The following is a 25,594-nucleotide window of genomic DNA, read 5'->3' as shown; positions in this document are numbered from 1 at the left end:
TCCTACTCTTGGGAGAGAGGAGGATCTTGTGGGTGGTAGAAGTGACATCCCTCGAGTGAGAGGCTCTCGTTATGAGAGTGATCACAAGGGATTTTTTTGTGACCCTTGCTGCATGGCTTGTTTATGCATTGGGGGTCATAAGGAGGGAAATAAGGCATGAATGCCTTGGGGGGCATAAGGAATGTGGGGTTGTGATACTTGCTGGATTTGGTTTGCCATGAGGTGGCTATATGTTTTTCCATACTTGCAGTCTCCTCAGGGTACTTGGTCCACTACCACCCTTGAAAAGGACATCACCAAAGTGTGGTGTAGTGTAGCCAGGTTGGGTTTGTGTTTGAGTTTGTGTATTCCCTTGTTTATTTTGAGTTTGCATGTGTGTTACCTATCTAGGGCTTGGTTCTCCGAGCTCGTGGGTGGCTACCAATTAGCCTAGGCTGGGAGGTGAGCATTCCATGGTCATAGTTTTGATTTATTTGCAGATTGTTAGAAGAAATATCAGGGCATGTAGTTATGGCGGAAGATATTGATTGAGGAAAAATGTTGTAAATGTAATTAATACCCTTTGAAAAGTCCTCATTTGTTTGAAATGAGAGACTATTTGTAAAATAGCAATAAAGACTTGGGGATATGTTATTTGTTATATATATGCAGAAAATATCATGTTATTTTGCAGAAAAGATAAATGGTTTATTTCTAAGTTCTAGTCCTAAAGTTGAGGTTAAATCTTGTAGAGTATTTAATATTTCTTGAAAGGAAATGAGTTAAATTTATTCTTTTGTTTAATTGAAAAGAAATAGAATTGATTTTGCATGCATGCAAAGGCTGAAAATAAAAGCATTTAGAACTATACATGGAAATGTAAAAGTATTTTAATTAAATATGTGATTTTATTTTAAATGAAGAAAATAAAATCTAAAATTATCATAACCATCTCTATAGTTTAATTTAATAAATTCTTTATTTAATATAGTTGCTATTTTAGGATTAGTTAATTCTGTTATTTACTTTTATTATAGAAAGTACATCTAGAGCAAATAGTCTAATAAATTTAAGTAATATGCTATCTATCTAGTTGCCATTTAAATTTTATTAAATTCTGACAATATTTTACTATAGAAATTACATCTAAAGTCATATAGTTATTCTTTGATTTATAGAACTTGAAATTAAAAAAAATAATATGATGACTATAACTTAATTGGTAAGAATGTTTCATTTATAGTAGTATCATTATCTATTTACTCAAAAAAAAAAAAAACCCATGATCCAATATGCACCTAATATATATATATATATATATAGATATATATATATATACACACACACACACACACATATATATATATAGTTTTATAAAAATATATATATATATAATTAAATAAACTTAAAAAAAAAAAATTATATTGGCATGCTTTATCAGGGGGGTCGGCCAGGGCTGAACCCATTGTGCCCTACACAGGGGTCGGCGGCTGAGCCCACTGTACATTTCACAGTGGCCGGCAGGGCCGAGCCCACTATGCAGTGGCTGGCGGGGCCGAGCCCACTATGCAATACACAGTGGACAGCGAGGCCGAAGCCACTGTGCATTGCACAGTGGGAGCCTCGGTCACACTGTCCCCCAAGCAATGCCCCTCCCATGCCATGGCCGCTGCTTCCCGTCTGGTTTGGCCCTACAATCAAATTTCAAGCAAGAAGAAAAAGAGAAAACCCTAGCCCAGGTAGGGCTAGGGTAGAAGTGTGTTGATAACCAAAAAAAAAAAAGTTTTAAAGAAAATAATAGGAGAGTCTATTATTATAGTAAAAAAAAATATAAAGAGGGTTAGGGTTGCATGGAGATTGAAAATATATATATATATATATTAGAATATTATTGCAAGGTTGTAAATAGATATATGAATGTATATATATATATCTAATGATATATATAATTATAAAAGTGGAGGTGTTATGAAATAAATATTAATGGGATTAACGCTTACCCTTTTATAAAAAAAAGAAAAGGTGAATAAGAATAAAATATTAAAAGGGATTAATACTATTCTTTATTTTTAGTTGAGAATATTGAGATGTCATAAAATAAATAATAACGGGGTTAATATTTATTTTATTGAGATAATTGAATTAAATTTTAATGCAGTTAATATTTAATCATGAGTCTAAATGGGTTGAAAAAAATTATAAATTGAAAACTGTGGATTAATATAGATTTTTAAATAAATTAAATTTAGATGTTTGAAATTAAACCCCTAGGGAATTTAAATTCTAAATGTCACTTAATGGGCTAAAGGGTAAATTTTTAACTCTCCCAGACATAGATGCATGTGATTAAACACTATAGGAAAATATGCATTTGCAATTATGATCGACCCTCTAGTTGACCTAGTTTAATTTACGACTTAAGTCTTGACAAGTAGATAGGAGGCACTCTTAAAACTAATCATTGGAACTCCACTTTTATTTCAATAATTTTGGTTACTTGAGCTAGTTAACTCTAAACATAGTTAAGACAAAACATGTTGTAGCATTTTACATTTGTCGAATTAATGCTTTTAAAAGTTATGTTTAAAAAAAAAAAAATTATCCCGTTCTTGCCCTAAATTTTGGGCATGACAAACAACATGAAGACATCTTAGACAGAGGATGATGTAAATAGAGACATGTCTCAGACACTTAGATTAGTTTCAATTATGCATCTGTAATTTAGTTTTTACAAATTACATGTAATTGCAAAATGTAATTGCAAGTAGTCATGTTACTTGCATTCTTGTAAATTGTATTGCATGTAAATAAATTACAAGTCAAAAGTTAGTAGGACTGTAATTTGAATGTCATAGTTATAGTTGTTGTGGAAAAAGTCTTAGTTAGTTAGACTTCTCCCACATTTTTCTTTTAGTCCCTCTCCTATATATACATGAGGGTGCCCTTTGTAATTTTTATCTCTTAAAAATGCAACAAAATTCTACCAATTTGTATGTGCACTCTAAGAATTTGAGCTTATATGTAAATCAAATCACTTTCAAAAAAAGAGGTAAGTTGTGTTGAGACTTTGTTCCAATTCAAGTTGTTATGTAATGACATTTTTTGGAATTGACTGTGATTTTTGCTCTATTGTTCAAGTGGGATTTAAATTCAATCCTGCAAACTTTGAGTTGCTAATCATATTTAGAGTTATAGGTTTGATTTTTAGACCTGGTCTTGTAGAATTTGAGTTGCTTATCACGTTTGAACCTAGTGTAGAAAAATCAAGTAAGGAAATAACTTGTAGACTTTGTGTTTCTTTTATTTTTTAAGACTTGTGCATTTAAGGTGAAGTGCATCATATAGACAGACTTTGAGTTGATGTGTGTTGTACAATGTTATCATTTTGATAAGGTTGATAGGATAGTAGAAGTGTTAAAGACTTTGTGCTTTCATTTCTATTTTCTCATCCTGAGGAAGTGACAAAATTCTTTGTGCTTTCATGGAAACTTTGCTTCCCTTTATGTTCTAAAAATCCTACAAAAAGTTTCATTTCTGTATTTACCGTTGTTGCTATAACTTCTTTTCTAAAATAAGAGAAAGAATATAGTATGTTATGAAGAAAGAGAATAAGATGTTATCCCACCCAAATTAGATTATTGTTAGTAGTAGTAGAGGGGGAGCTTCCCTAAATTAGATGACTTCTATACTCACACACTATGGCTGAAACCACAATTTTGCACATCTTCCCAGGTGTACAAAGTTTTCAACCAACAATTTTTTATCAAAAATAGGCTCATTGATTTAATCAAAATGCATTGGTGTCTATAGTACAAGGGTCAGCTAGTGCTTCCTTAGCCCTCTAAATCTATAGGTTTGGCATGTCCAATAGTAGAAGTACTTGCCCCTCCCTTCCTTGGAGATGGTGGCCTAGGTGGTCTCATTCATGGACCCATAACACCTCCACTTCTAGTTGTGGCCCTAGATTGTGAGTAGCTCTATGAATGACTAGCCTTATAACTTGGTGCTCTTTGACCTATCAACACTAGACCCTCATAGAAAGACCTCCAATAATGAATCTTCTATTCAACATCCAACAACTAAGAGATGCACTCTTTGGCCCCATGCTCCTCCGTTGTCCCAATATATCATCTGGTAGCATCATCTGCCCTCTATGCCTCAACAATGGCAGTATATTAATTTTCTCTAAAGGATTCCCTCTTGGCAATCAATGCATCTCGCTCAGCTATTCAATCATCCCTAGTTTTTGTCCACCTCACCCCCCCACTACCCTCTTTGCCTCAATTATAGCTAATCTAGCCTATATATTAGCTATTTGATCCCTCTAGGTCCAAATGTGTGCTCTCAAAACCTAAGGATCTAGAATCCCCTCTACATCTTCCCTCACCACCACATTGTGTATCTACACATCATTAGCCTCATCATCCCCTTAAAAGCTAGAGTCATTTGAACTCGAATTATCTGAACTTGAATAATCTAAGATAGACTCCTCTAAACTCTCCTCCTTTGTCTTCCATATCTCCTCCACATCCATGGGCTCACCCTCTATTGCAAGTTGTGGACCAACACCTTGAATAGGAGCATCACCTCCAACTCATCCATCTCCACCCCCATCCCCTCCATCACCTCCCCCATCACCACCTCCTCGACCACTCCCTTTGGCTCTACCTTGACATCTAGCTCTACCTCTCCCTCTACCTTGGCCTCGTCCTCGACCCCTACCCCATCTTTATCAAAAAGCCATAGAAACCAGAATCAAAATGGTTAGATCTATCAAAGGAGTTGACTTGTGACTTGTCCACCATGTATCATACTATGGAATGGTCCTCGCATCTGCTATATTTGAAGGAAAACCCCAATACATTGATCTCAAGTTGTTAAACTCTACATATTCTACTTGTGGGCGTATGACTTGCCCTCAATCAACAACCTCCGTACTAGACCTAGCAAAGAAAGAAATACCATTTGGCACCCCCTACTACTCTTCAAACTGATGTAGGACCTGACCAAGTAACTAAATGTCTATAATCCACTAGCTTTGAATGATCTGACCTATGAGATATTGATGTTTTCAACAATAAGGTAGATTCTTTGCATGATTATCCCATCCTGGACAGTCCCTATATAAACTCCACACAAAATGTTGTAGTATGTCAAGCTCATATTGCTAAAATGATGTATGCCCAACCTATCTCCATGTCACATCCTCGACATAATAATGCACATAGGTTAATCCTAGCTTGACTAGTCTCTTTATTATTGGCCAACATAATACAATTTTATCTCATGCCCATATCTATAATAAAGCAACCCTACATCTCAATGATTGTGCCCCCATATATGCCACTAATTGAACCTAATAATAAATCATGACTAAAATGCAAGGTCGCTAAATGTAAACAATGCAGTCTATCATGCCCTCAAGAATCTGATCCCAACCTACTCGAAACCCATGGCCTTCTCTGTCAGGAGCCTAGATACTTGCTATAATGGCACTAATAACAATGGTACATTTCTCATATATATAGCTCCACCATGGTACCCCACCAGATCTCATAATAGTCATCAGTGTTTAAGTCCACCATGTCACACTTGAATAATCTATAGATAGTTGTTATTGCTAAATGACAATTGTAGGTAATTGTAGCACTATGAATCAAAATCTAGAGAATCCACCTGACATCATCAAGAGTCACCAATGTTTCTTTGGTAGGTAAATGGAAGGAACTAGTCTTGGGATGCCATCACTCAGACAACACAATAATTGGACCTTGATTTTCTCTAATGTTGGGCACAAAACAAACATGATAAAGACCAATGGTGTGGAACACCTCTCTCTTGAAGTCATTTAACTAATGACATACTGATAAGCAATCAGGCCTACTCTTGCAAGTACGCAACATTGGAAGATTAATCTGAATTCAACACATACCTTATGTCAGAGCACGACTACCATATGGGCTAATCGACCTAAAATTATTAATTTTCCTACTTAACGTACTATTTGAAACCCTTAAAGAAAATCTAGTGGACAATTTATAAACAATTATAGAGAAAATTAATCAAATGTGTAATATTTATAACATATAAGTAAACTTAATAAAATAGATGTGAAATGCTTAATTTACAAATGCACTTGACAATCAAATGTGAGACACTTAACAAATGCATCAAATGAATTACATATGCACAACATTAACCACAGTTGTAGTAAACACGTGTAATTGTGGTGCACTTATTTTAACAATTTTTAGTACCTAGCAATTAATGAGCAATAAGTGCAACAAATTGGCAAGATGTGTTCGATCACTTACCCCACTACCTTTGCTAGTTGACCTTCTGAAGGTCTGGACCCACTTTTTTGGTTGATGCTCATGTTTGATGCTCACCATAGCTCCACAATGATGCCTCAAATGCTCACTAAACTCTCCAAAATATTCAAACTCACAATGCACACATGACCATATGAGAGCCCTAATTTCCTATTTATAGGTCAAATTTTCCCTAGAAGGGATGATACATGTATTGGTCATAGTCCTTTTGACTTTTGCACCTCATAAAGTGACCCTACGGATCTCATTTTCTCAGTGGAACATGCTTTTGGACTTTTGAGCACACTATTGATAAATTGAATCTCAAATAATTTTTTTTTATCAATTTCTCAAGGGGACACCACAATACCTTATCACCACTTGGGCATACTAGGGCAAAGTATTAACTAATTTTCTTTGAAACAACACTCAAAATCACATTGTCTCATAGAGGGGCAAAATGTAGACACCTAAAATTGACTTAACTCCTACATATGCTACTTTTACTAATTTTTCTTTAATTAATTAAATAATTTTAATTATTTTATTTATCTCACTTCATTCTTCTATTTCAAATTCAAAAATCAAAATTTCCCTCTATCCTCATAATTATGTAATTTTTAATTATTTAATTATCTTATTTTCTACTTATATTAACTAAATAATTTTATTATTTAATTAATCTCTCCTTCCCCTCTTTAATTAAATAATTTTTATTATGTAATTAAATATCTCTTCCTATCAATTTATCACAATTAAATAATTATTTCAAATTATTTATTTTACTAATTATGTCTTCACAAGTAAATAAATTCTTTAATTTATTTAATTGTCCATCTTTTTTCAAAAATTAATTTCCTCCAAAATAAATAAAATTTAATTTTAATTTATTTCTCCTACCATACATGTTTTGTTGGAATCAAGGATCATTGAGGGGGGGGGGTGAATCAGTGATCTACTGGTTAATAAATTTTCAGACTTAACTTTAAACCACCAAAAACATACACATGAAACTGAAATGCAAGAACATAAAACAATCAACCACAAAATCATAACACTGGATTTTTATGTGGAATCCCAAATGGGAAAAACCAGAATGGGATTTGAACCCACAATATTATTCCACTATGGTTAGTAGAAAAATAATATTACAATATGGGGAATGCACAAGCATTCAAGCACACTTCCTAGAGCTCACTACTCAAATACAATAAGGGCTACAACTCCTAAAGGCTCAATACCTTATTGATTAATTACAAAGATGAACTACAACACATGAGCTCCAAAATAGCATCTACAATGCTTGGATGAGTTCTGGTTAAGTGCCAAATACATTGATTGAATCACCTCTATTGATCTGCTCTGTTCTGTCCTATTCACTGTCCTAGTCAGCTACTGGATTATGAATGCACATGTGAAACTGCACTACAAAGGATTCTCGATCACAACTTGCTCGCATACAATCATACCATTCATCAAAAATATCATCTACACTGGTCTTATATATCCGCAGTCACAAAATAGATCATTTAACATGTCGGCTTGCTAATGTAATGTGTAGAGATATGTCGGCTAGACCAGATCACCAAAGATAAATGTGGATCACCAAAACAACAATAAAATGATGTCTCTATGTCAACCTAGTAATCCCAAACATGATTCATATCTCCGCAATCACCGGAAAGCTTCCAAACTAAAACTGCTAAGTTCATCCTGAAATACTGGTTAATTGGCTACCGATTAACATCCTCTTCTGGAAATCAAGATCCATGATTATTGGATGGGAATCTCAAGAAGAGTTTCCATCAATGACAACCCTAAACCAATAATCAACTATCAAAAGCCATTGGATGAGTGTTGATTTCCAATAATCTCCCGCTTTGGCATTGATGGCAACACTCGTGAAAAATGGCTAAGTGTTGAGAACTGTACAATGGATCAAAAGAATTTCTAAGGCTCCTCTTTAAACAAATAATTATAAAACCTATAATTACACTTTTCTATACTATACATTTTTCACCTTTACTCTCCCCCTTTGACAACAATGCCAAAGATGGGGTGTTTTCCAAAATTTATATATAGAGATACCTGCCAAAGACTTTATAAATACTTGAAGATGTCAGGAAAAATGGTCTTCAAATATCCTAAGTGAGTGTTCCACCAACTCTTCAAGTTATCCAAAACTAAAATGAAAGCACTTAATACAGTTGCATGAATCTCTACTTCCTTTAGATCAGATGACACAGGTTGAGCCATTTCCTTCATACAATCTACCTTATTGCTTAACATAGTGTCCAGCCGGGGGGCAATCAAGTTCTGGAGTTCACCAACTCTCCTCAAAATTTTATCCTTGTCTGCATTGAGGCTTGAGATCTGATCATTGAGAGCCAATATCTTCCCTTCAACATTGATGGTTAGAGATACATTAGGATCAAAAGACTGAGATATACCAACAATTTTACCCTGGCAAATACTTATTTGCTTGTCTATATCTATAGTGAATTTGGGAAAATTTAGACAAGACTTATACAATTTACCACCTTTTGTTAATGCATTTGAAATAACCTGCAAAACTTTATTCAATCTCACTCTATCATCTTGAATCAACTTCCAGAATGTTTGCATTCTTACTTCCTTAAATCTATCAAATAATCTCTTAGTAGTAGATTTTTCTAAAGAATCAAAACTGGTATTTACACTATTAATAAATTGTAATAATTTACAGGAGGGGCTAGCAATAGAATCTAGCTGTACACTCGAAGCCACCTTCTACAAAACATCAACATACATCAAAATGATCTTTATATCTTCTGACTTAGATTTTACTAGATCCTGATTGGCCTGAGCTTGAATAGTTGTTGCAAGCATCAACTTTTCTATAGGTGACATTTGTCCAAGGTTAAGAGGACCATCAAGATTAATGGAGATTTGAGGTGGGGTCCTTGTGACTACATGAGTGTCAATTGTCGGATCAAGAACTCTTTTACCCTTGTCTACCTCAACAACCTTTACCTCAGCTTTCTCAGGCCCCTTTTTCTCTTCTCCATCCCCTTTGTCTTGTGCACCGGTGTTTCCACTTGGTGCAGTATCATCCAAGTTTATATCTCAGGGGTTGCTTTAGTATTTTCCACCACCGGAGGATTATCACTAGTCTTAGCATCAAGAGTTGTGTGGTCTTGATCTTTTAGATGTCCCTTAGTCTGAGTTTCATCCTTCTGATCATCGAAAACACCTCCTTTTACTTCCGGTTGAGAAGACTTAAATGCATCTTTGTACAAAGGATCATTCACAATTATTTTTCTCCATATATCTTCAGTTTCCTTTCTTACCTCTTCCACCTTGCCAATCATCAATCTATTTACCCTATTTTGCTTCCGAATTATTTCTTATTAGCTTTCTCAATGAGCCTTTTGACTTCATCTTGGGTGATATAGGTGCAAACATTTATCAACTCTATTTCTTTCATTTCCTTATCTGTTCTACTAGCAGTCAATCTCCTTGCATCAATATTGTTCTATAGGTCAGGGATGCTCTTCTCCAAATCAATCAATGTTTTACTAAAATTGTGCAAGTATAAAACAATTGCTTCTTCAACCTTTCTCTAATCTATCTCATCTAGATTTTCATAATAAGCTCCAATATTCTTCAAGTTTCCATCAACAATTATTTCATCTATTAGTTGGTTTGTTGTCAATGGAGGAACAACTGTATATTTACCTTGCTTATCACCAGATTTAGGATTTGTATTAGGTTGAGTTATGACCTATCTGCCTCTTTTGGATCTTTCAATAGGGGCAGATTCAGACTTGGTTTTCTTGCTTTGCTGGGTTCCACTAGACTGTGGCTTCCTTGCTACTCTTACAAATTCACCTTTCTTCTTAGCCTTGCCTTCTTCCTCATTATATTTTTTCTCAGATGCCACCAGAGACAACAACATAAGTTTGCTTAGACTTATGCTTTTGCTTCAACATTGGATGGGCTCTGTCCTGAAGATGGTGCGACCGAAGTAGGGGAAAACTTGGTTTGTGCATGTTTTTCTCTTGCCTACTTCACCTCCTCTTGAGTAAATCCCATTTTCACTACCACTTCCTTTACCATCTTTGAAAGTTTTCTTTTTCTAGCAAGTGCACTGAATTGTTTATGCAATTCAAGGTCTTTCTCCTTGAATGTTCCAAATCTCTCTTTGTTTGGATCCACCAGTTGGCTCAATAGGTGTTGAGCATATGCCTCAAGAATGATAGAGTCAACTTCATTCCCTATGGGCATGATATAAATTGTCCTAGGCTCCATGACTTCCATTTGACATTGATCTTTATCAACCATGAAGCAAATAGTTTACTCATACTTCTCCATAATCTCCTTAGGGATTATTTCTTTATTCTTCATTGTGGTTTGGAAAGTTTTGAAATAACCCCAAAGAGAAGATATTCTCATTGTAGCATCTCCTATTCCACATAATCCCTCTTTGATTTTCATTTCCATTGGTCTATCATAGGCCCATTGGTCCTTTCCTTTTACACTGGGTATCACATTCAAGAAATATAAGTCCAAGAAAATAAGAAGAGTTCTATATTTAAAAGTGTGCTTCTTGTCTTGCTTAATTTTCTTCAAATTACTCATCAGATCATTCAGAAGGACTGTACATATATCATACCTCATGTCATTCTTGAGCATCTGATATGTTGTGTATATGGCAGTTCTGGAGATGGATTTGTGTCTACTTAACTGGTACACCTTGTATCTGACCACCATTGATGCAAGATTCACATCATGCTCTAGAATGTCATTTATGGTCATCACTCTGCTATTGATCTTGGAACCAGTAGTTGCTATCACTATGTTATTCGATACTTTTCTCAAAGCATGTACTTCCTTTGTTTCACTGAGGCATGTCACAACTCAAATTGCATGTTTAGTGATCTTGTGAGGCCTATCAAGTCATATGAACTCATCATGGACTCGATTGAGAATATACCGGATCCACTCTACTTCATCAAACAATGGAAAATGGATGAACTGCGAAAAACCCTTGTCCTAAAGAACCTTATATTCTAGTTTGATGTTTCCTAAACTATCTACCAAATGTTTGTTAAATAGGTTCAACATGTTATCATTGCCAAGCTCCTCAAGATCACAATGGATGTACGCCCTAATATCCTCATTCTAAAGGACATCGTAGCATACTGAAGAAAATGCACCTTTTAGATCATCCTTGGCAGACTTGAAAGGGTGTTTCTTAAAAATAGGTCTGGCTCTATCCTTAGTCTCGACAATCAATGGGGTAGCGATTCCAAAAGATGAAGCCATTTTGAACTTAGTGTTTGTGGAAACTGATAGTCTGAAATAGATAAATACCTTAATTCACACCGGGAAGTGGAATTCTCTTTAGGATCGCTGAAATCACTGTTGAGATCACCAAATTTATTTTCTCTTCTTCTCTGCACTATTCTCTTGATCTCTTTGTGATGAATGAAACTTTGAAATTCCCTTTTAACCTTCAAAAACCTAATTCTTCATTGCAATAAATGTTGCAACCGGTTACCTTGATTTTCATAGAGTCGCGGAGCATTAAATCTTCTCTTGAAACTTCCGGATAACATCTGCATATATGATTTAAGCCTTCTGCAACCTTCTGGAATTGATTGCAGATCACCAAAGAGGGGGTTCTTAGAAACTGCATGAAAATTCCCCCCTAAGGCATAAAGCCCTAGTTACTGAATGAAGATCCTGCACCGGATTCGGGTGCAGATCCATTGTCTGCTTTAGATTCATCTTTTCTGACCCACGTCTTCTCATGTTTGTCTTTGATCTCTTCTACCTTTGCCTTTCCCTTCTCATCTGATTTGTTCTTGTCCACCGAGCATTTTTCTTGCTTCTGCAATATTTTGCAATGTGACCAGTTTTATTGCATGCATGTAAAATAACATTCTGCACCGGTCTAAAGTTCATCTGATTTGGTCTCACCCTGCATTGGTTAGAGATATGTCCAAACATCCCACAAGTATAGAACCTCTTGTTTTGGAAGTTATTCATTACTGCTCTACACATATTTGACTTGTGACCAAAATTATTGCATATAAAACACTGATCGATAAAGGTAGAAACATTATTCATGTTGTTCATTCCATTATTCATCCTACTTTTGCATTGATTCACCATATGACCAAATTTATTGCAAGTAAATCATCTACCATTGAATTTATGAGCGTCTTAGCAGAGGATTCTTTTTCTTCTTCTAGTTAGGTTTTGAATTGCTTTGACCAGATCTAGAGGATTCTCCTTTCTCAAATCCAAGTCCTCAAATGTCCTTTCCATGTATCTGACTTTCCAGCATCTCATCAAGCATTGCTGAGCTAGCTTTGAATTTGTCTTTGTATTCATTAGCAGTAGCAAGTTCATCCCTTAAGGCAACAATCTATCTTTCAAGTTCTTGATCATTATTCATTGATTGTGTCAACTCAAGCTTCAACTCCTCATTTTCATAGGTAATCCTGAAGTATTGATGTAGGAGCATCCCCAGTTCTTGGCAATCTTGCATCAACCAAAAATATTTCCTTTCTATTTTGCAGTGTCAGAATTCCATTATATATTTTCTAGCATTGGCTCATTGGATCTTGAGGAATTGATCATCTACCTTATTCCCAAACCGTAGAGCATTTGGATCATTTTCTGGAAAGTTATCACTACCAGTTACCGAGACAGTTTTCTAGGTACTGGTTGCCTGGACCTATTTGCATTTGTGATCTACCAGATCCCTTCCATAGCTTGCGGAGCCCAAAGCATTGATTCTAATGTTCCTTGGCATGTGGACAACCTTTCCTTTGATCTGCACTTCATCCTTTGGATTTTCCAGAGGAATCTCTTTGGCAGAGGCCGACCTTTGTTGTTTTTACACGTTAGGTCTTATTCTTTGACATTTGATCCCTTTTTGGGCTGACTGGATCTCTTTGGACCGTATAAATCATTTTAATTGGGCATTATATTGTAGATTAGAGAAAATATAGAACATAGAAGCCAGATCTTAAGATTTGAGGTCCCGGTTGTGACCAGTTCTGTAATTGAGCATGTTTTAGCAGGCTAGTGAGCCAGTTTCTATAACCTGATTGTTATCGGTTGATTGTAATTAGTTTTCATGATATAATTCATTCTATTCTACATTTACTCCAACATATCCTAGTGTTTCCATTATGTTTACTCTTTTCGATCAATCTGGATTGATCTCTTTGAGATCCCTCCTAACCGGTGATTGCACCAAGCATTCATATGCTCTTTCCTTTAATGATTGTGCTAGATTCTCTTCATTTTTCATTCGGTCCTCAATCTCTTTAGTTAGCCTCATCATAATGGATTGCATCTCATTCTTCAATGAAATATTCTCTCTCTCAAGCTTGTCAACTTCATCATCTTTACCCTAATTTTCCATGATTTGATCTTCTTTCTCCTCCAGCTTGTCCATCAATTCTTTCCTCTTGTCTCTTGAAGTGTTCACTTGACCCCTCAAGTTGTTAAGGAATTCATCAGTAGCATTCAAGTTTATTTTCAAGGAATTGATCTCATTTCTTGCTACATCAAGATCCTCAAGTGCCACACTAAGTTGTCTCTGAAAAATAAAATCCATTGATTCAATCTCCCAGACCTTCATCAAGTGGTTAAGCTTCCTTAGAGGAACTAGGCTCTAATACCAATTGTTGGAATCGGTGATCACTGAAAAGGGGGGGGGAGTGAATCAGTGATCTACTGGTTAATAAAATTTCAAGCTTAACTTTAAACCACCAAAATCATACACATGAAATTGAAATGTAGGAACATAAAACAATCAACCACAAAATCATAACACCGGATTTTTACATGGAAACTCAAGTGGGAAAAACCATGGTGGGCTTTGAACCCACAATATTATTCCACTATGGCTAGTAGAAAAACAATATTACAATATGGGGAATGTTAGAATCAATGACAATCCCAAAGACACTGAGAGGGGGGGGTGAATCATTGTCTAACCGGTGTGTGGAATATTTATACTTACTTAAAGCTTTGCATCCCAAAATAGTGTATTGGTAAATAAGAATTAATGCAACAAATAAGAATTACAGAGACAACATAGAAAACAAACCATAACACAAGATATTTAACGAGGAAACCCGATGTGGGAAAAACCTTGGTGGGATTTGTGACCTACATTATTTACTCACTGGCCAATTAATAAATACTACTTACAATGAGGGGCCTGCACATGTAGGGAGGCCAACAACCTAGAGCACACTGCTCAATAAAGAGTCACACTGACTACAAAATGGATTATCAAAATCCATTACAATGTACTGCTTCAAAACAACATCTCTCATGCCAGGTTCAGTGCTATTTTAAGCTCAGTCAACAACCAAAACCTTCTCTATCAACTATATCACCTTATACAAAATTAAAATGTACCATGTCGGCTTTTACAAAAGATAATTACATTACAAAACAATAAACAAAAGTGTATTCGATGTCAGCCTGAGTGCCGGTATGCATTGTTGTCGATGTCGGTGAAGTGCCTGCCGGTGTATGTAGAAGTCTAGTGCCAGTGCCAGTATCTACCAGTTGGTTTCCAAATGATTTCCAGTTGGTTGCCATCAATGATAACATCAACTATTCTCATAAGAGTGCAGAATGCCAATAGGGAATGCACAAGCATTCAGGCACACTGCCTAGAGCTCATTGCTCAAATACAATAAGGGCTACAACCCCATAAGGCTCACTACCTTACTGATTATTTATAATGATTAATTATAGCAAATGAAATCCAAAATAACATCTACAATTCTTGGATGAGTTCCAGTTAAGTGCCAAATGCACCAACTGAATCATCTCTGCCGATCTGCTCTGTTCTACCCTGTTCATTGTCCCAATCAGCTACCAGATCAAGAATGTGCACATGAAACTACACTACAAAGGATTCTCAATCACCATTCACTCACATAAAATTATACCATTCATCAAAAATATCATCTACACTAGTCTTATATATCCACAATCACAAAATAGATCATTAAACTAGTCAGTCTGCTAATGTAACATGTAGTCATATGTTGACTTGACTAGATCACTAAAGATAAATGTGGATCACCAAAACAACAATAAAATGATGTCTCTATGTTGGCCCAATCATCCCAAACACAATTCATTTCTTTGTAATCAACGGAAAGCTTCCAGACCAAAACTACTATGTTCATCCTGAAATACTGGTTAACTAGCTACCGGTTAACATCATCTTCCAGAAATCAAGATCTGTGATTATGGGATGGGAATCTCAAGAAGAGTTGCCATAAATGATAACCCTAAACCAATAATCAACCATTGGAAGCTACCATATGAGTGTCACTTGCCAACATTTTTTAATTATCTAAATATTCCTTCCTGCTAAATACCATTCACTCCCACTTCAACTTACAATCACCTTTTTCTAGTTGAGCCAATCAATTTACCTCGCTCCCAATCAATTCACTTAATAGCCTATTCATATCCCTTAATATACCAATCAAGATAGTTGACTAATCAATCAATTTCAGTCACATGAGCAATTGATTATCTCAACAATCCTCAACCATTCATCATTCTGTTGATCTTTCAATCTAAACTATTGATATATATCATGAAATCTATAAAAGTAACATCAGTTATTATTCATAAACAACCACAAATCTTTGAATTTTTATGCTATCACATTTTAGGAAAAGTGTTATGATTCTAAGAGCTATCATCAACAACACAAAAAGGAGAAGGCAAATGGAAGCCTCTTGCATGAATTTGACATTGGGTTTGTTTTATTATTGAATAATTCTTTTGTTAAATTTGTTTGTACTCTTATATTTGTTGTGATTGATAATTTAGTAGTATATTTGAGTTTGTGGTTGGTCATTTGATCTACCACAATATTCCCTCTAATTTTCAATGTGTACACATATCAAGGAGGGTTCAATGAGAGCATGCAAGCATTAGATTCTTTCCATGTGGCAATCATAGGCATCCATCTTTGATTTGTTCTAAGCTAGTATTATAAATTGGATATACCAGGCACTTGTATATTTGTATGTAGAGGCTAAAATTATAATAGGTACCATTATTCTTTTGATTGTTTCTAAAATCCTATCATTGGTTCAAGACTCATGTTAATGAGCTTAGCTTTGGCTATTGTATTGTAACTATTTGTGGGAAATGAGGGCGACATAAACATAAAAGTCTAATTTCAAAGTGTCCACACACCAATGGGACTCTTGGTGCAAGTTATAGGACCTATATTGAATAGCTCAACTTCCCAAGGGGTGCTCCATTGTTCTCTATCTCACAGGATCTCTGAAGTCAATGTCTTTGCTCTCAGATCACTGAGCAAAGTGACTTAGGAATAACAACTCCAAGAATGAGTGATGTTTTCTTATAAGTATGAATGAATTCCTACAATATGTATAATATTGAAAATAGAATGATTTAAAATAGTATGAATATGATGCTATGATAAAGATTCGTAATCCTATCCTAACAAGATATACTAGTCTAACATGGATATGCTATGATATAAAAAATGCTTCTAATTTTTTAATGTGTTTTAACAAAGAGAGGCTAGTGCTTAGTAAAATGACTATAAGTTAGATGAACTAAACTTGGATCTATGAAAATGAAAGAAAGAGAGCTTTATTTATAGGTAAAATAGGGCAATGGATGGTCAAGATCAAATAATCTTAGGGCCATGATTGAAAGTTAATCAATCCATGTTTACAATTATCACCAATGAAATGGTGACAATTGTCAACAAGAGGCTGCTTTAGAGGAGATGAAAGAAGCATTAAATTCTTGAGAAGACATGAAGGTTACCTTAGGAGGTAAGGGTTAAGGTTAGGTTAGGGTTATCCATTGGATAAATCTTTTACCCAAGGGAGAAACTCTTGTGCAAGGGTTAACGGGATAACCAAGGTTAAGCCATGAATTCTTGATGAGACCCTTGGGTTAGATGAGGGTTGAGTTAGAGAGAAAGTTTCTAATCATGCAAGAAGGTTGAGTTAACCATTAATGGTTAGGAAGACTTTAAGGATTAACTTGTTGAATAAATAAAGCCTTGAATGGTTTTCAAAGACTTTGGAGACTTTGAGAAGTGACTTCCCTTTTCTTAGAGATGTGACAATATTTAGGAGATGGATTAGGCTAAATTAGAATTGATTAGAAGAATCTAGAAGAGGGCTTAGGAGGCAAGTGAGAGATGTAGGAAAAATGTAAGTGGATGGAGGAGAATTTTAATTAAAATAAATTACTTTATTTCAACAAAAATAGAAGCAACTTGCATAAATACGACTGGAGGATTTAAATAAATTAGATTTATTTACTTGCAAGGATCAATTTAATTAAAAGGGGAGGAAGGGGAATTAATTAAATAAATTGATTTATTTAATTAAAGGTTAGAAAAGGCTTAGGTGAATTTAATTGAATAAATTGATTAATTCATTTAATTAAATAAATGAATGTGAAGAGTTTAATTAAATAGAGGAATGAGGTTAAAATTAATATTAAATATTCACTTAGGAAAGTGGTTAGATTTATACATCTATATTTTTCCCCTCTTTGAAGTGATGTGTGTGCACATGTTGATTCAAAGAAAAATTGTCGGATATGTTGTTCAAATTTGATTGATATGATGTTGTGTGTCGAGATGTCGATATGATGCCCCCTCGGGAGATGAATCAAGGATTTGAAAAAATTGTTGATTTGATGAGCAGTTTTAAATTAATTGCATTTTGAATATTTTGACTGTGTTGATTGCATTTTAATTGAATCATCTCCCAAAAATGATGTTGATAAGGTTAAAAAATGAAAAAGTGAGGAAAAGTCACGCCCCACTTATTAACCTTGTTGACTTTTACCCTATAAAAAAGTAAAAAGTGATTTGATTCTTATCATTTGCACATTTGTCTCCTTGTGATTGTGACAATTTAGCTCTGATGAAGATGCCAGTTCCATATGATTTGCACCGATTTGAGTGCATTCGTCTATACTAGAGACCCGCCGCGTATGGCCCACCTGTAAGTGATCCAAAACTTTCCACGTTTTGGATTGATTTTGCCTATTTTGATCATGTTTTTGATGTTTTGGTTTAAAATTTGTCATTTTAGTGCGTAGGGGTATTTTCATAGCGCATATGATAGACAAGTTAGCGCATAGGGTAAACCTATGTAGGTTAGCATCCAAGTAGATTTTTGCAGTGCGTCAGTAGGTTAGGTTAGCGCGTAGATCGTTTCAGCACAGAGGGTTGACAGGAAGGCACATGGGGTAGATAGAGTAGCATGTTGAGTAGATTAGCGCATATGGTTAGCAGGGTAGCGCAGTGGCGGAACCAGTTAGTGCATAGAAGGATTTAGCATGTAGGTTAAAGTTTCTTACGCGTTGGAGGAAAAGGATAACACATAAGTAGCAACTTAGCATTTAGGAGCCCTGTGTTAGTGCATAGGGTCCAAAAATGGGTGAAAAAAAGTTTAGAAGAATGTGTCGAGGGTCGAATAGATTAGGTAGATGGCTTAGGGGTTGATAGGTTCCTGCTGAGTGTGAGATGGGTCTTGAGCCAATGTTTTTCCCACTGTAATGATGTCCGATTTCTGATCTGATGATTTGGAGTTTGTTGAAATTGATTTTGATATGGAGTGCCAAGCTGATTGATTGTTTTGACAAGGATCCTGTTTTTGATTTTGATGTGGATCTTTGATTTTTTCCTTATGATATGAGTTCTGATTCTTGATTTCTGATATGATTCTCGAATTTCGATATGGTTCTTTTGATTTGCAATATGGTTCTTGATTTTTGATATGGGACCTGATTTTCGCTATCAGTCTTGATTTTCAATATGAATTTTGATTTTCGATATGGTTCTTTTGATTGCTTATGTTATGGATCATTGATTGCTTGCATTATGGTTCGTTGATTGCTTGCATTATGGATCTTTGACTGCTTGCATCAAGGATTTTTGATTTTTGATATGGGTCATGATTGGATGCTTGTGTTATGGGTCTTTTGATTTTTGATATGGGTTTTGATGTGATGCTTGTGTTATGGATCTTGATTTGATGCTTCATTGTTTCAAGTTGATTTTGTTTTGATTGGATATATCAGATAGATGTGGAAACTAATGATGGACATTTGTTTTTTTATAGGCATAGCTTGGCATACTTCAGTCATGAGAGCGATTTCTGAGACCATGGTCATTGATTCCTCGCTTATCATAGGCTGATAGAGATGTGATTGAGAGATTTGGTTTACCATCCTTACTAGACATACCTCAGTATATCATTAGCTAGGGTTTGTTGATAGATTTGGCTGAGAGGTGGCATAGTGACATAGACACCTTCCACTTGGCTACAGGCAATATCAGAGTCACACCAGAGGACTGTTATCGCATTCTACAGATTCCTATAGTCGGGCCTTGTTGCCATATGAGAAGACTCAGGAGGGTGGGACAGAGGCTCTCCGACGCATCTTCTAGGATGATTAGATTAGTGGATATGAGATCCCCTGGTAGGAGTTTGTGGATTTTGATTATGCTTTGTTACCCTCGAGACTAGTAAGTTTCATTGGTGGGTTTTTGTGTCCCGACCGTAGGTCGAAGGGACTAGACATTGGATGGGGGTTGGTGTTGGAGGATATGGTTGATGGTATGATGAAAGAATAAGTATCCAATAGAATACTGAGAAGGGGGGAGGGTGAATCAGCATACTGAAAAACTGATACAAAGTTCCCAAACTCAAACTTAGTCAAACAAAGTAAACATATCTCAGTCAAGATCAATATTCATAAGAATACTTGACATCAACTGGTTTAACTGTTATGATAACTTTAATAGTAAACAACTTCAATCTTGTAAACATCAACAATGTTTAATCATAACTCAATATATTCAACTCTCAATGCTTCTGCATAACATGCCTTGTCAGAAATTAACCACATCAACAAATAAGATCACAACCATGAAAGCATTCACCACTTGACACAAATGTTTATACGTGGAAAACCCAAATAGGTAAAAACCACAGTGAGATGGGACTCACAAGGATATCTATCTGAAATCTTCTGAAGTTCGCCTTGTTAGGAGCCAAGCCTGTTAAAGATTTACAATAAGTCCTGTTAAGAACTAATTCCAGTTAGGAATCACCCGGTTAAGGGATTTACAAATATGCCTTGATGAAAAGCACAATACCCTATTAGGAGTAACCTTGCTGGAGGATTTAAGAATCCAATCTAATGGACCACCTTGTTAGAGGATTTAATGAGTAACCAAGCTTGTTAGAGCTTACTCGATTAAGGGATTTCACTTCTGTTGTAATTGTTAGAAAACAATAGGTTTTTCTTGATCTATCTGAGTAGCACTACTTTTGCTTGATTAGATCCTTCTAAGCTTCAATCTGCCTTCACTTAAAGTGCAGATCCATTCACTGGTTAGGCAACTACACACTCAACAGGTTTTCTACCAATATTGCCAACACTCTTTACAAACAACTTCATCAACCTTAAATATCAAATCGATTAGGTTTGTAACACAACAAAAAAACCTAATTCTCATCATCAAGATTACAAACAATTTGGTACAATCTTGACCATTAGAAATCATGACAACCTCTTCACATTCTTTTAAAAAATCCCAACCACTCCATGATCACCGATTCATCGGACTTTGTAACTCATCACACATTGTGCATTAGATGCAATCCACTTTTCTCCTTCCCTAGACAAAAACAAACACGCCAAAACAATTTGAACATATCCTTATACAATGATCACACGTGTCTCCATCATTACCGCTTCAGATAATAAACCATCAAACTTGATCGGTTAAGGTTTAACAGCTGATAGGGTTTACCGGTTACATTACATAGAAAGGTTTAGCCCTTTACACTGGTTCAACTCACAAACTTTACATACCAGTTTACAACATCTTCCACAAAGCTCTTCTTACCGGTTATTAGCCAATATCAAAAACAACAATATCAACAATAACATGAATACCATTACCGATTCAATTGACATCAATGACAACATATCATTAATGCAATCTCTATGCAAAATGCCAACAATCTCCCCCTTTGGCATTGATGGCAATACAAATATCAACACCTCTGATTGTTGTTGAGATTGGTGAATAGGCATCCTGGTTTACATTACCAAGTATTCACCTTGCTCTGTATGTCTTCAGCCTGTCGCTAGTTCACCTAATCAGACACATAATTCTTCTCCTCAATCACATAATTCTTCTCTTCAATCACATAATTTTTCTCCCCCTTTGACAACAATGCCAAAGTGAAAGTAGAACATGTAATTCTGCTCTCACTGTGCATCAACATCATTCTGCAACTTGATGCTCCCACTATGGAATACATCCACTTCTTCATAAATCCATGTAAAATCCTGCAAGTGGTTCAAGGTCTGATACAATCAGCATCATGCTCAACTCACTTCATGAAGAGGGACAACCCCCAATTGACTTCTAAGATACTCGAAAGTGGTCTTAGGTAGAGGTTTGGTAAAGATATCTGCAAGCTACTCCTTGGTAGAAATATGCTCCAAGATAACATCTTTACTTTGAACTTTTTCCCTCAAGAAGTGATATTTCAATTCAATGGGCTTAGTCCTTGCGTGCAAAACAAGATTTTTACAAATGTTTATTGCACTTGTATTATCACAGAAAACCTTTATTGGTTCTAAGATTTCCATCTTCAAACCTTCCAAAATGTGTCTCATCCACATAGCTTGTGTGCAATTCATATAAGCTGCTACATACTCAGCTTCAACAGTAGATTGTGAAGTGCAACTCTTTTTTTTACTACTCCATGAAACTAGCCTTCCTCCTAGAAAGAATGCTCCACCGGTAGTACTCTTTCGGTCATCAATATTTCCTGCCCAATCAGCATATGTGTATGCTTTCAAATCAAAATTTCCACCATATAGATACCATATCCCATAGTCAACAGTACCTTTCAGATATCTAAAAATTCTCTTGCTTGCCATCAGATGTGCCTCCTTTGTATTCTTCTAAAATCTAACAGCAATAACAATTGCATGGGCAATATCCGGTTGACTGTGAACAACATAGTGTAATTTTCCAATCATTCACTTGTATTCCTTTTCATCTATAGACTTAGATGCATCTTCCTTGGAAAATTTATAACTTGTAACCATTGGGGTTCCAAATGGTTTATAGTCACTCATACCAAAAGTCTTCAAAACCTCTTTCACATAATTGGATTGAGTATTGAAGATACATTCTTTATCTATTGTATCTATAAGCCTATGAATTTTTTTATTTCCCCTACTAATGACATCTCAAATTCATTCTTCATTTCATTTGCAAAACAATTACTCATGTCATCATTACCTCCAAATATAATATCATCTACAAATAATTCACTGACCACTATTTCATCTCCTTCAGACTTGAGATAAATGTTGTTGTCATCACTGGTTCTAGCAAAGCCTATCTTCATCAGATGAGTATGAAGCCATTCATACCATGCTCTGGGTGCCTACTTTAATCCATACAAAGCTTTATGCAATTTGCATAACCATAAGGCTGCTCTATATAAACCTCTTCTTCCAGTATCCCATTAAAGAATGCATATTTAACATCCATTTGGTATACCTTGAACTTCTTATGAGCTGCAAATGCAAGCAATGTTTTGACACCTTCCATTCTTGCTACTGGTGAAAAATTTTCTCCATAATCCTCTCCTTCTTCTTGCACATAACCTTTGCATACTAATCTTGCCTTTTTGTGAACTCCAACACCATCTTCATTTAATTTATTTCTGAACACCCATTTAGTACCTATAACATTCTTGTTTACTGGTTGGCGTACTAGGGTCCAAGTGTTGTTCTTCTCAATTTGATCCAACTCCTCCATAGCTTTCACCAAATGCCTCCTTAGCACTTCTAGGTTCAAAGGTGGAGATCATGCAAGATTTCTCTCTTATTCTCCTTCTAGTTAGTACACTGACATCCTTATCCCCAATTATCTGTTTAGGACTGTGATTCAGTCTCACATACCTAGGAATAACATGATCATTCTCTTCAGGTTCAGCTTCTTCATTATCACCTTTCTCTGAATTTATTTATTCCAGTTGAACAAGTACAACAGGATTTTCTTTACCGGTTTTTTATTTAACAATTTCAAGTTCCAAAAGAAAAATGCAAGGATCTTCATCCTTCTTCTCAGAATTGGTTCCTTCTAAAATTTTAGGACATTCATCTACACGAACATCAGCACTTTCAACAATTTTCTGTGTCTGATTGTTGAAGCATTTGTAGGCCTTACTCTTGGTGGAATAGCCAAGAAATATGCCTTCATCACTCTTAGCTTCAAACTTGTTTATGTAATCACCTCTTTTAATGAAACATTTGCTTCTAAATATCTTAAAATAGCTAACATCAGGTGATCTCCCATACCAATACTCATATGGGGTCTTGTCCTTACCTCTTTTCACTAGAACTCAGTTCATTGTGTAGACAGCTATACTTACAACCTCTTTCCAAAATGTTTTGGATACACCTCCTTGTATCAACATAGTCCTAGCAGCTTCAACCACTGATCGGTTTTTTTCTCTTTGCTATACCATTCTGATATGGTGTCCTTGGTGCAGAAAGCTTCCGCTTGATACCATTATCATCACAATATTTAGTGAACTCTGCAGAAGTGAATTCACCACCTTGATCTATTCTTAGACATTTTATCTTTTTGCCACTCTCTTTCTCAGCTAAGGCTCTGAATTCTTTGAATTTACCAAATGCTTCATTCTTATCCTTCAAGAATGTGACCATTATCATCCTTGAACAATCATTAGTGAAGATCATGAAGTATCTGTCACCTTGAATGCTTCTTGTTCTTATTGGTCCACATAGATTTGTATGAACCAAATCTAGCAAGTTCTCTACTGAGAAGGACTTGCTCTTAAAAGTTGAAGAAGTCACCTTTCCTAGTTGACATTCTTTACAAAGAGCATTAACTAGTTTGTCTAGCTGAGGCAAACCTCTTATTGTCTTAGACTTGCTTACTTTAACAATATTGTCAAAATTTATATGACAAAATATCCTATGCCAAAGCTAGCTATCATCTATTTTTGCAATCAAACAGTTGCTAACTTTAGGATTGAGATGGAATATATTACCTCTAGTCTATTTCCCAGTTATAATCAATTCACCTTTGTTGTTTCCTGGTTACAATCAATTCACCTTTGTTGTGAAAGATTTTGCACATTCCATTTCTAAACTCCAGTGGGTATCCTCTGTCATTGAGTTGTGGCACACTTAAAAGATTATGCTTTAGGCCTTCAACCCAATAGACATCGTTAGCACTACTCTTCCCATTAAGAGAAATAACTCCCTTACCTTTAACCCTACAGAGTGAGTCATTGCCAAATATGACAACACCACCATCAAATTCCTTTAGGGAAAGAAATTTTCTCCAATCACCGGTCATGTGATGTGAACAACCACTATCAATGATCCAATCATCAGAGTTACCCATTCTGGATACTAGTTCCCTCCGATCTGATATTTCTTCCTTAATAGCCACAAACGCAATATCTTCACTAGCATCATCATCATATTCTTCATCAGTAATACCACTGTCAATAGCTACAAGACAATCTCTCTTTCCTTTACCCTTGTACTTCTTAAATTTGTCTCTCTTGTATTTATTTTCACCATTAGGGCAATTTTCAGCTATATGACCAATCTTGTTGCATGCAAAACATTTTAAAGGTAGCTTACCTCTATATTTACCAGTGCCTCTAGGCAGTCGTTTTACCAACAATGCTTCAAGTTCCACTAAGTTGTCTTCATCTTCAACATCTCTACTAGATCTAGATTCATAGTTATGGCCGGTATCTCTACTTCTTCTCATAGATGGGTTAGAGACATAAGCTCTAAATGCAGATTTTGATTTCTGTACACTACCATCATAGCCATTTAGTTCAAAAGTAGTAAGTTTGCCAATAATAGAGTCAAGAGTTACCTTTGTCTTGTCAATGCATTTCAGCTCCTGAATAGCTGCAACTCAGATAGCATAGACCGGTAGCAGGGTTCTCAGTACCTTACTAATTACTATGGCATCTTCCACTTTCCCTCTTGCACACTTTATCTCACCATCTATCTCTTTAATCCTTTGACTGTACTGCTAGATATTCCCCCTTTTAGACATTCTCATGTCATCAAACTTTCCTCTTAAACTCTCCTCTTTGGCAATCTTAACATGTTCATCACCATTATAAATATCTTCTAATTTCTTTGATACTTCATAT

Source organism: Cryptomeria japonica, chromosome 3 (assembly GCF_030272615.1).
Source record: "Cryptomeria japonica chromosome 3, Sugi_1.0, whole genome shotgun sequence".
Taxonomy (NCBI): Eukaryota; Viridiplantae; Streptophyta; class Pinopsida; order Cupressales; family Cupressaceae; genus Cryptomeria; species Cryptomeria japonica.
Note: the sequence above shows the minus strand (reverse complement) of the source record.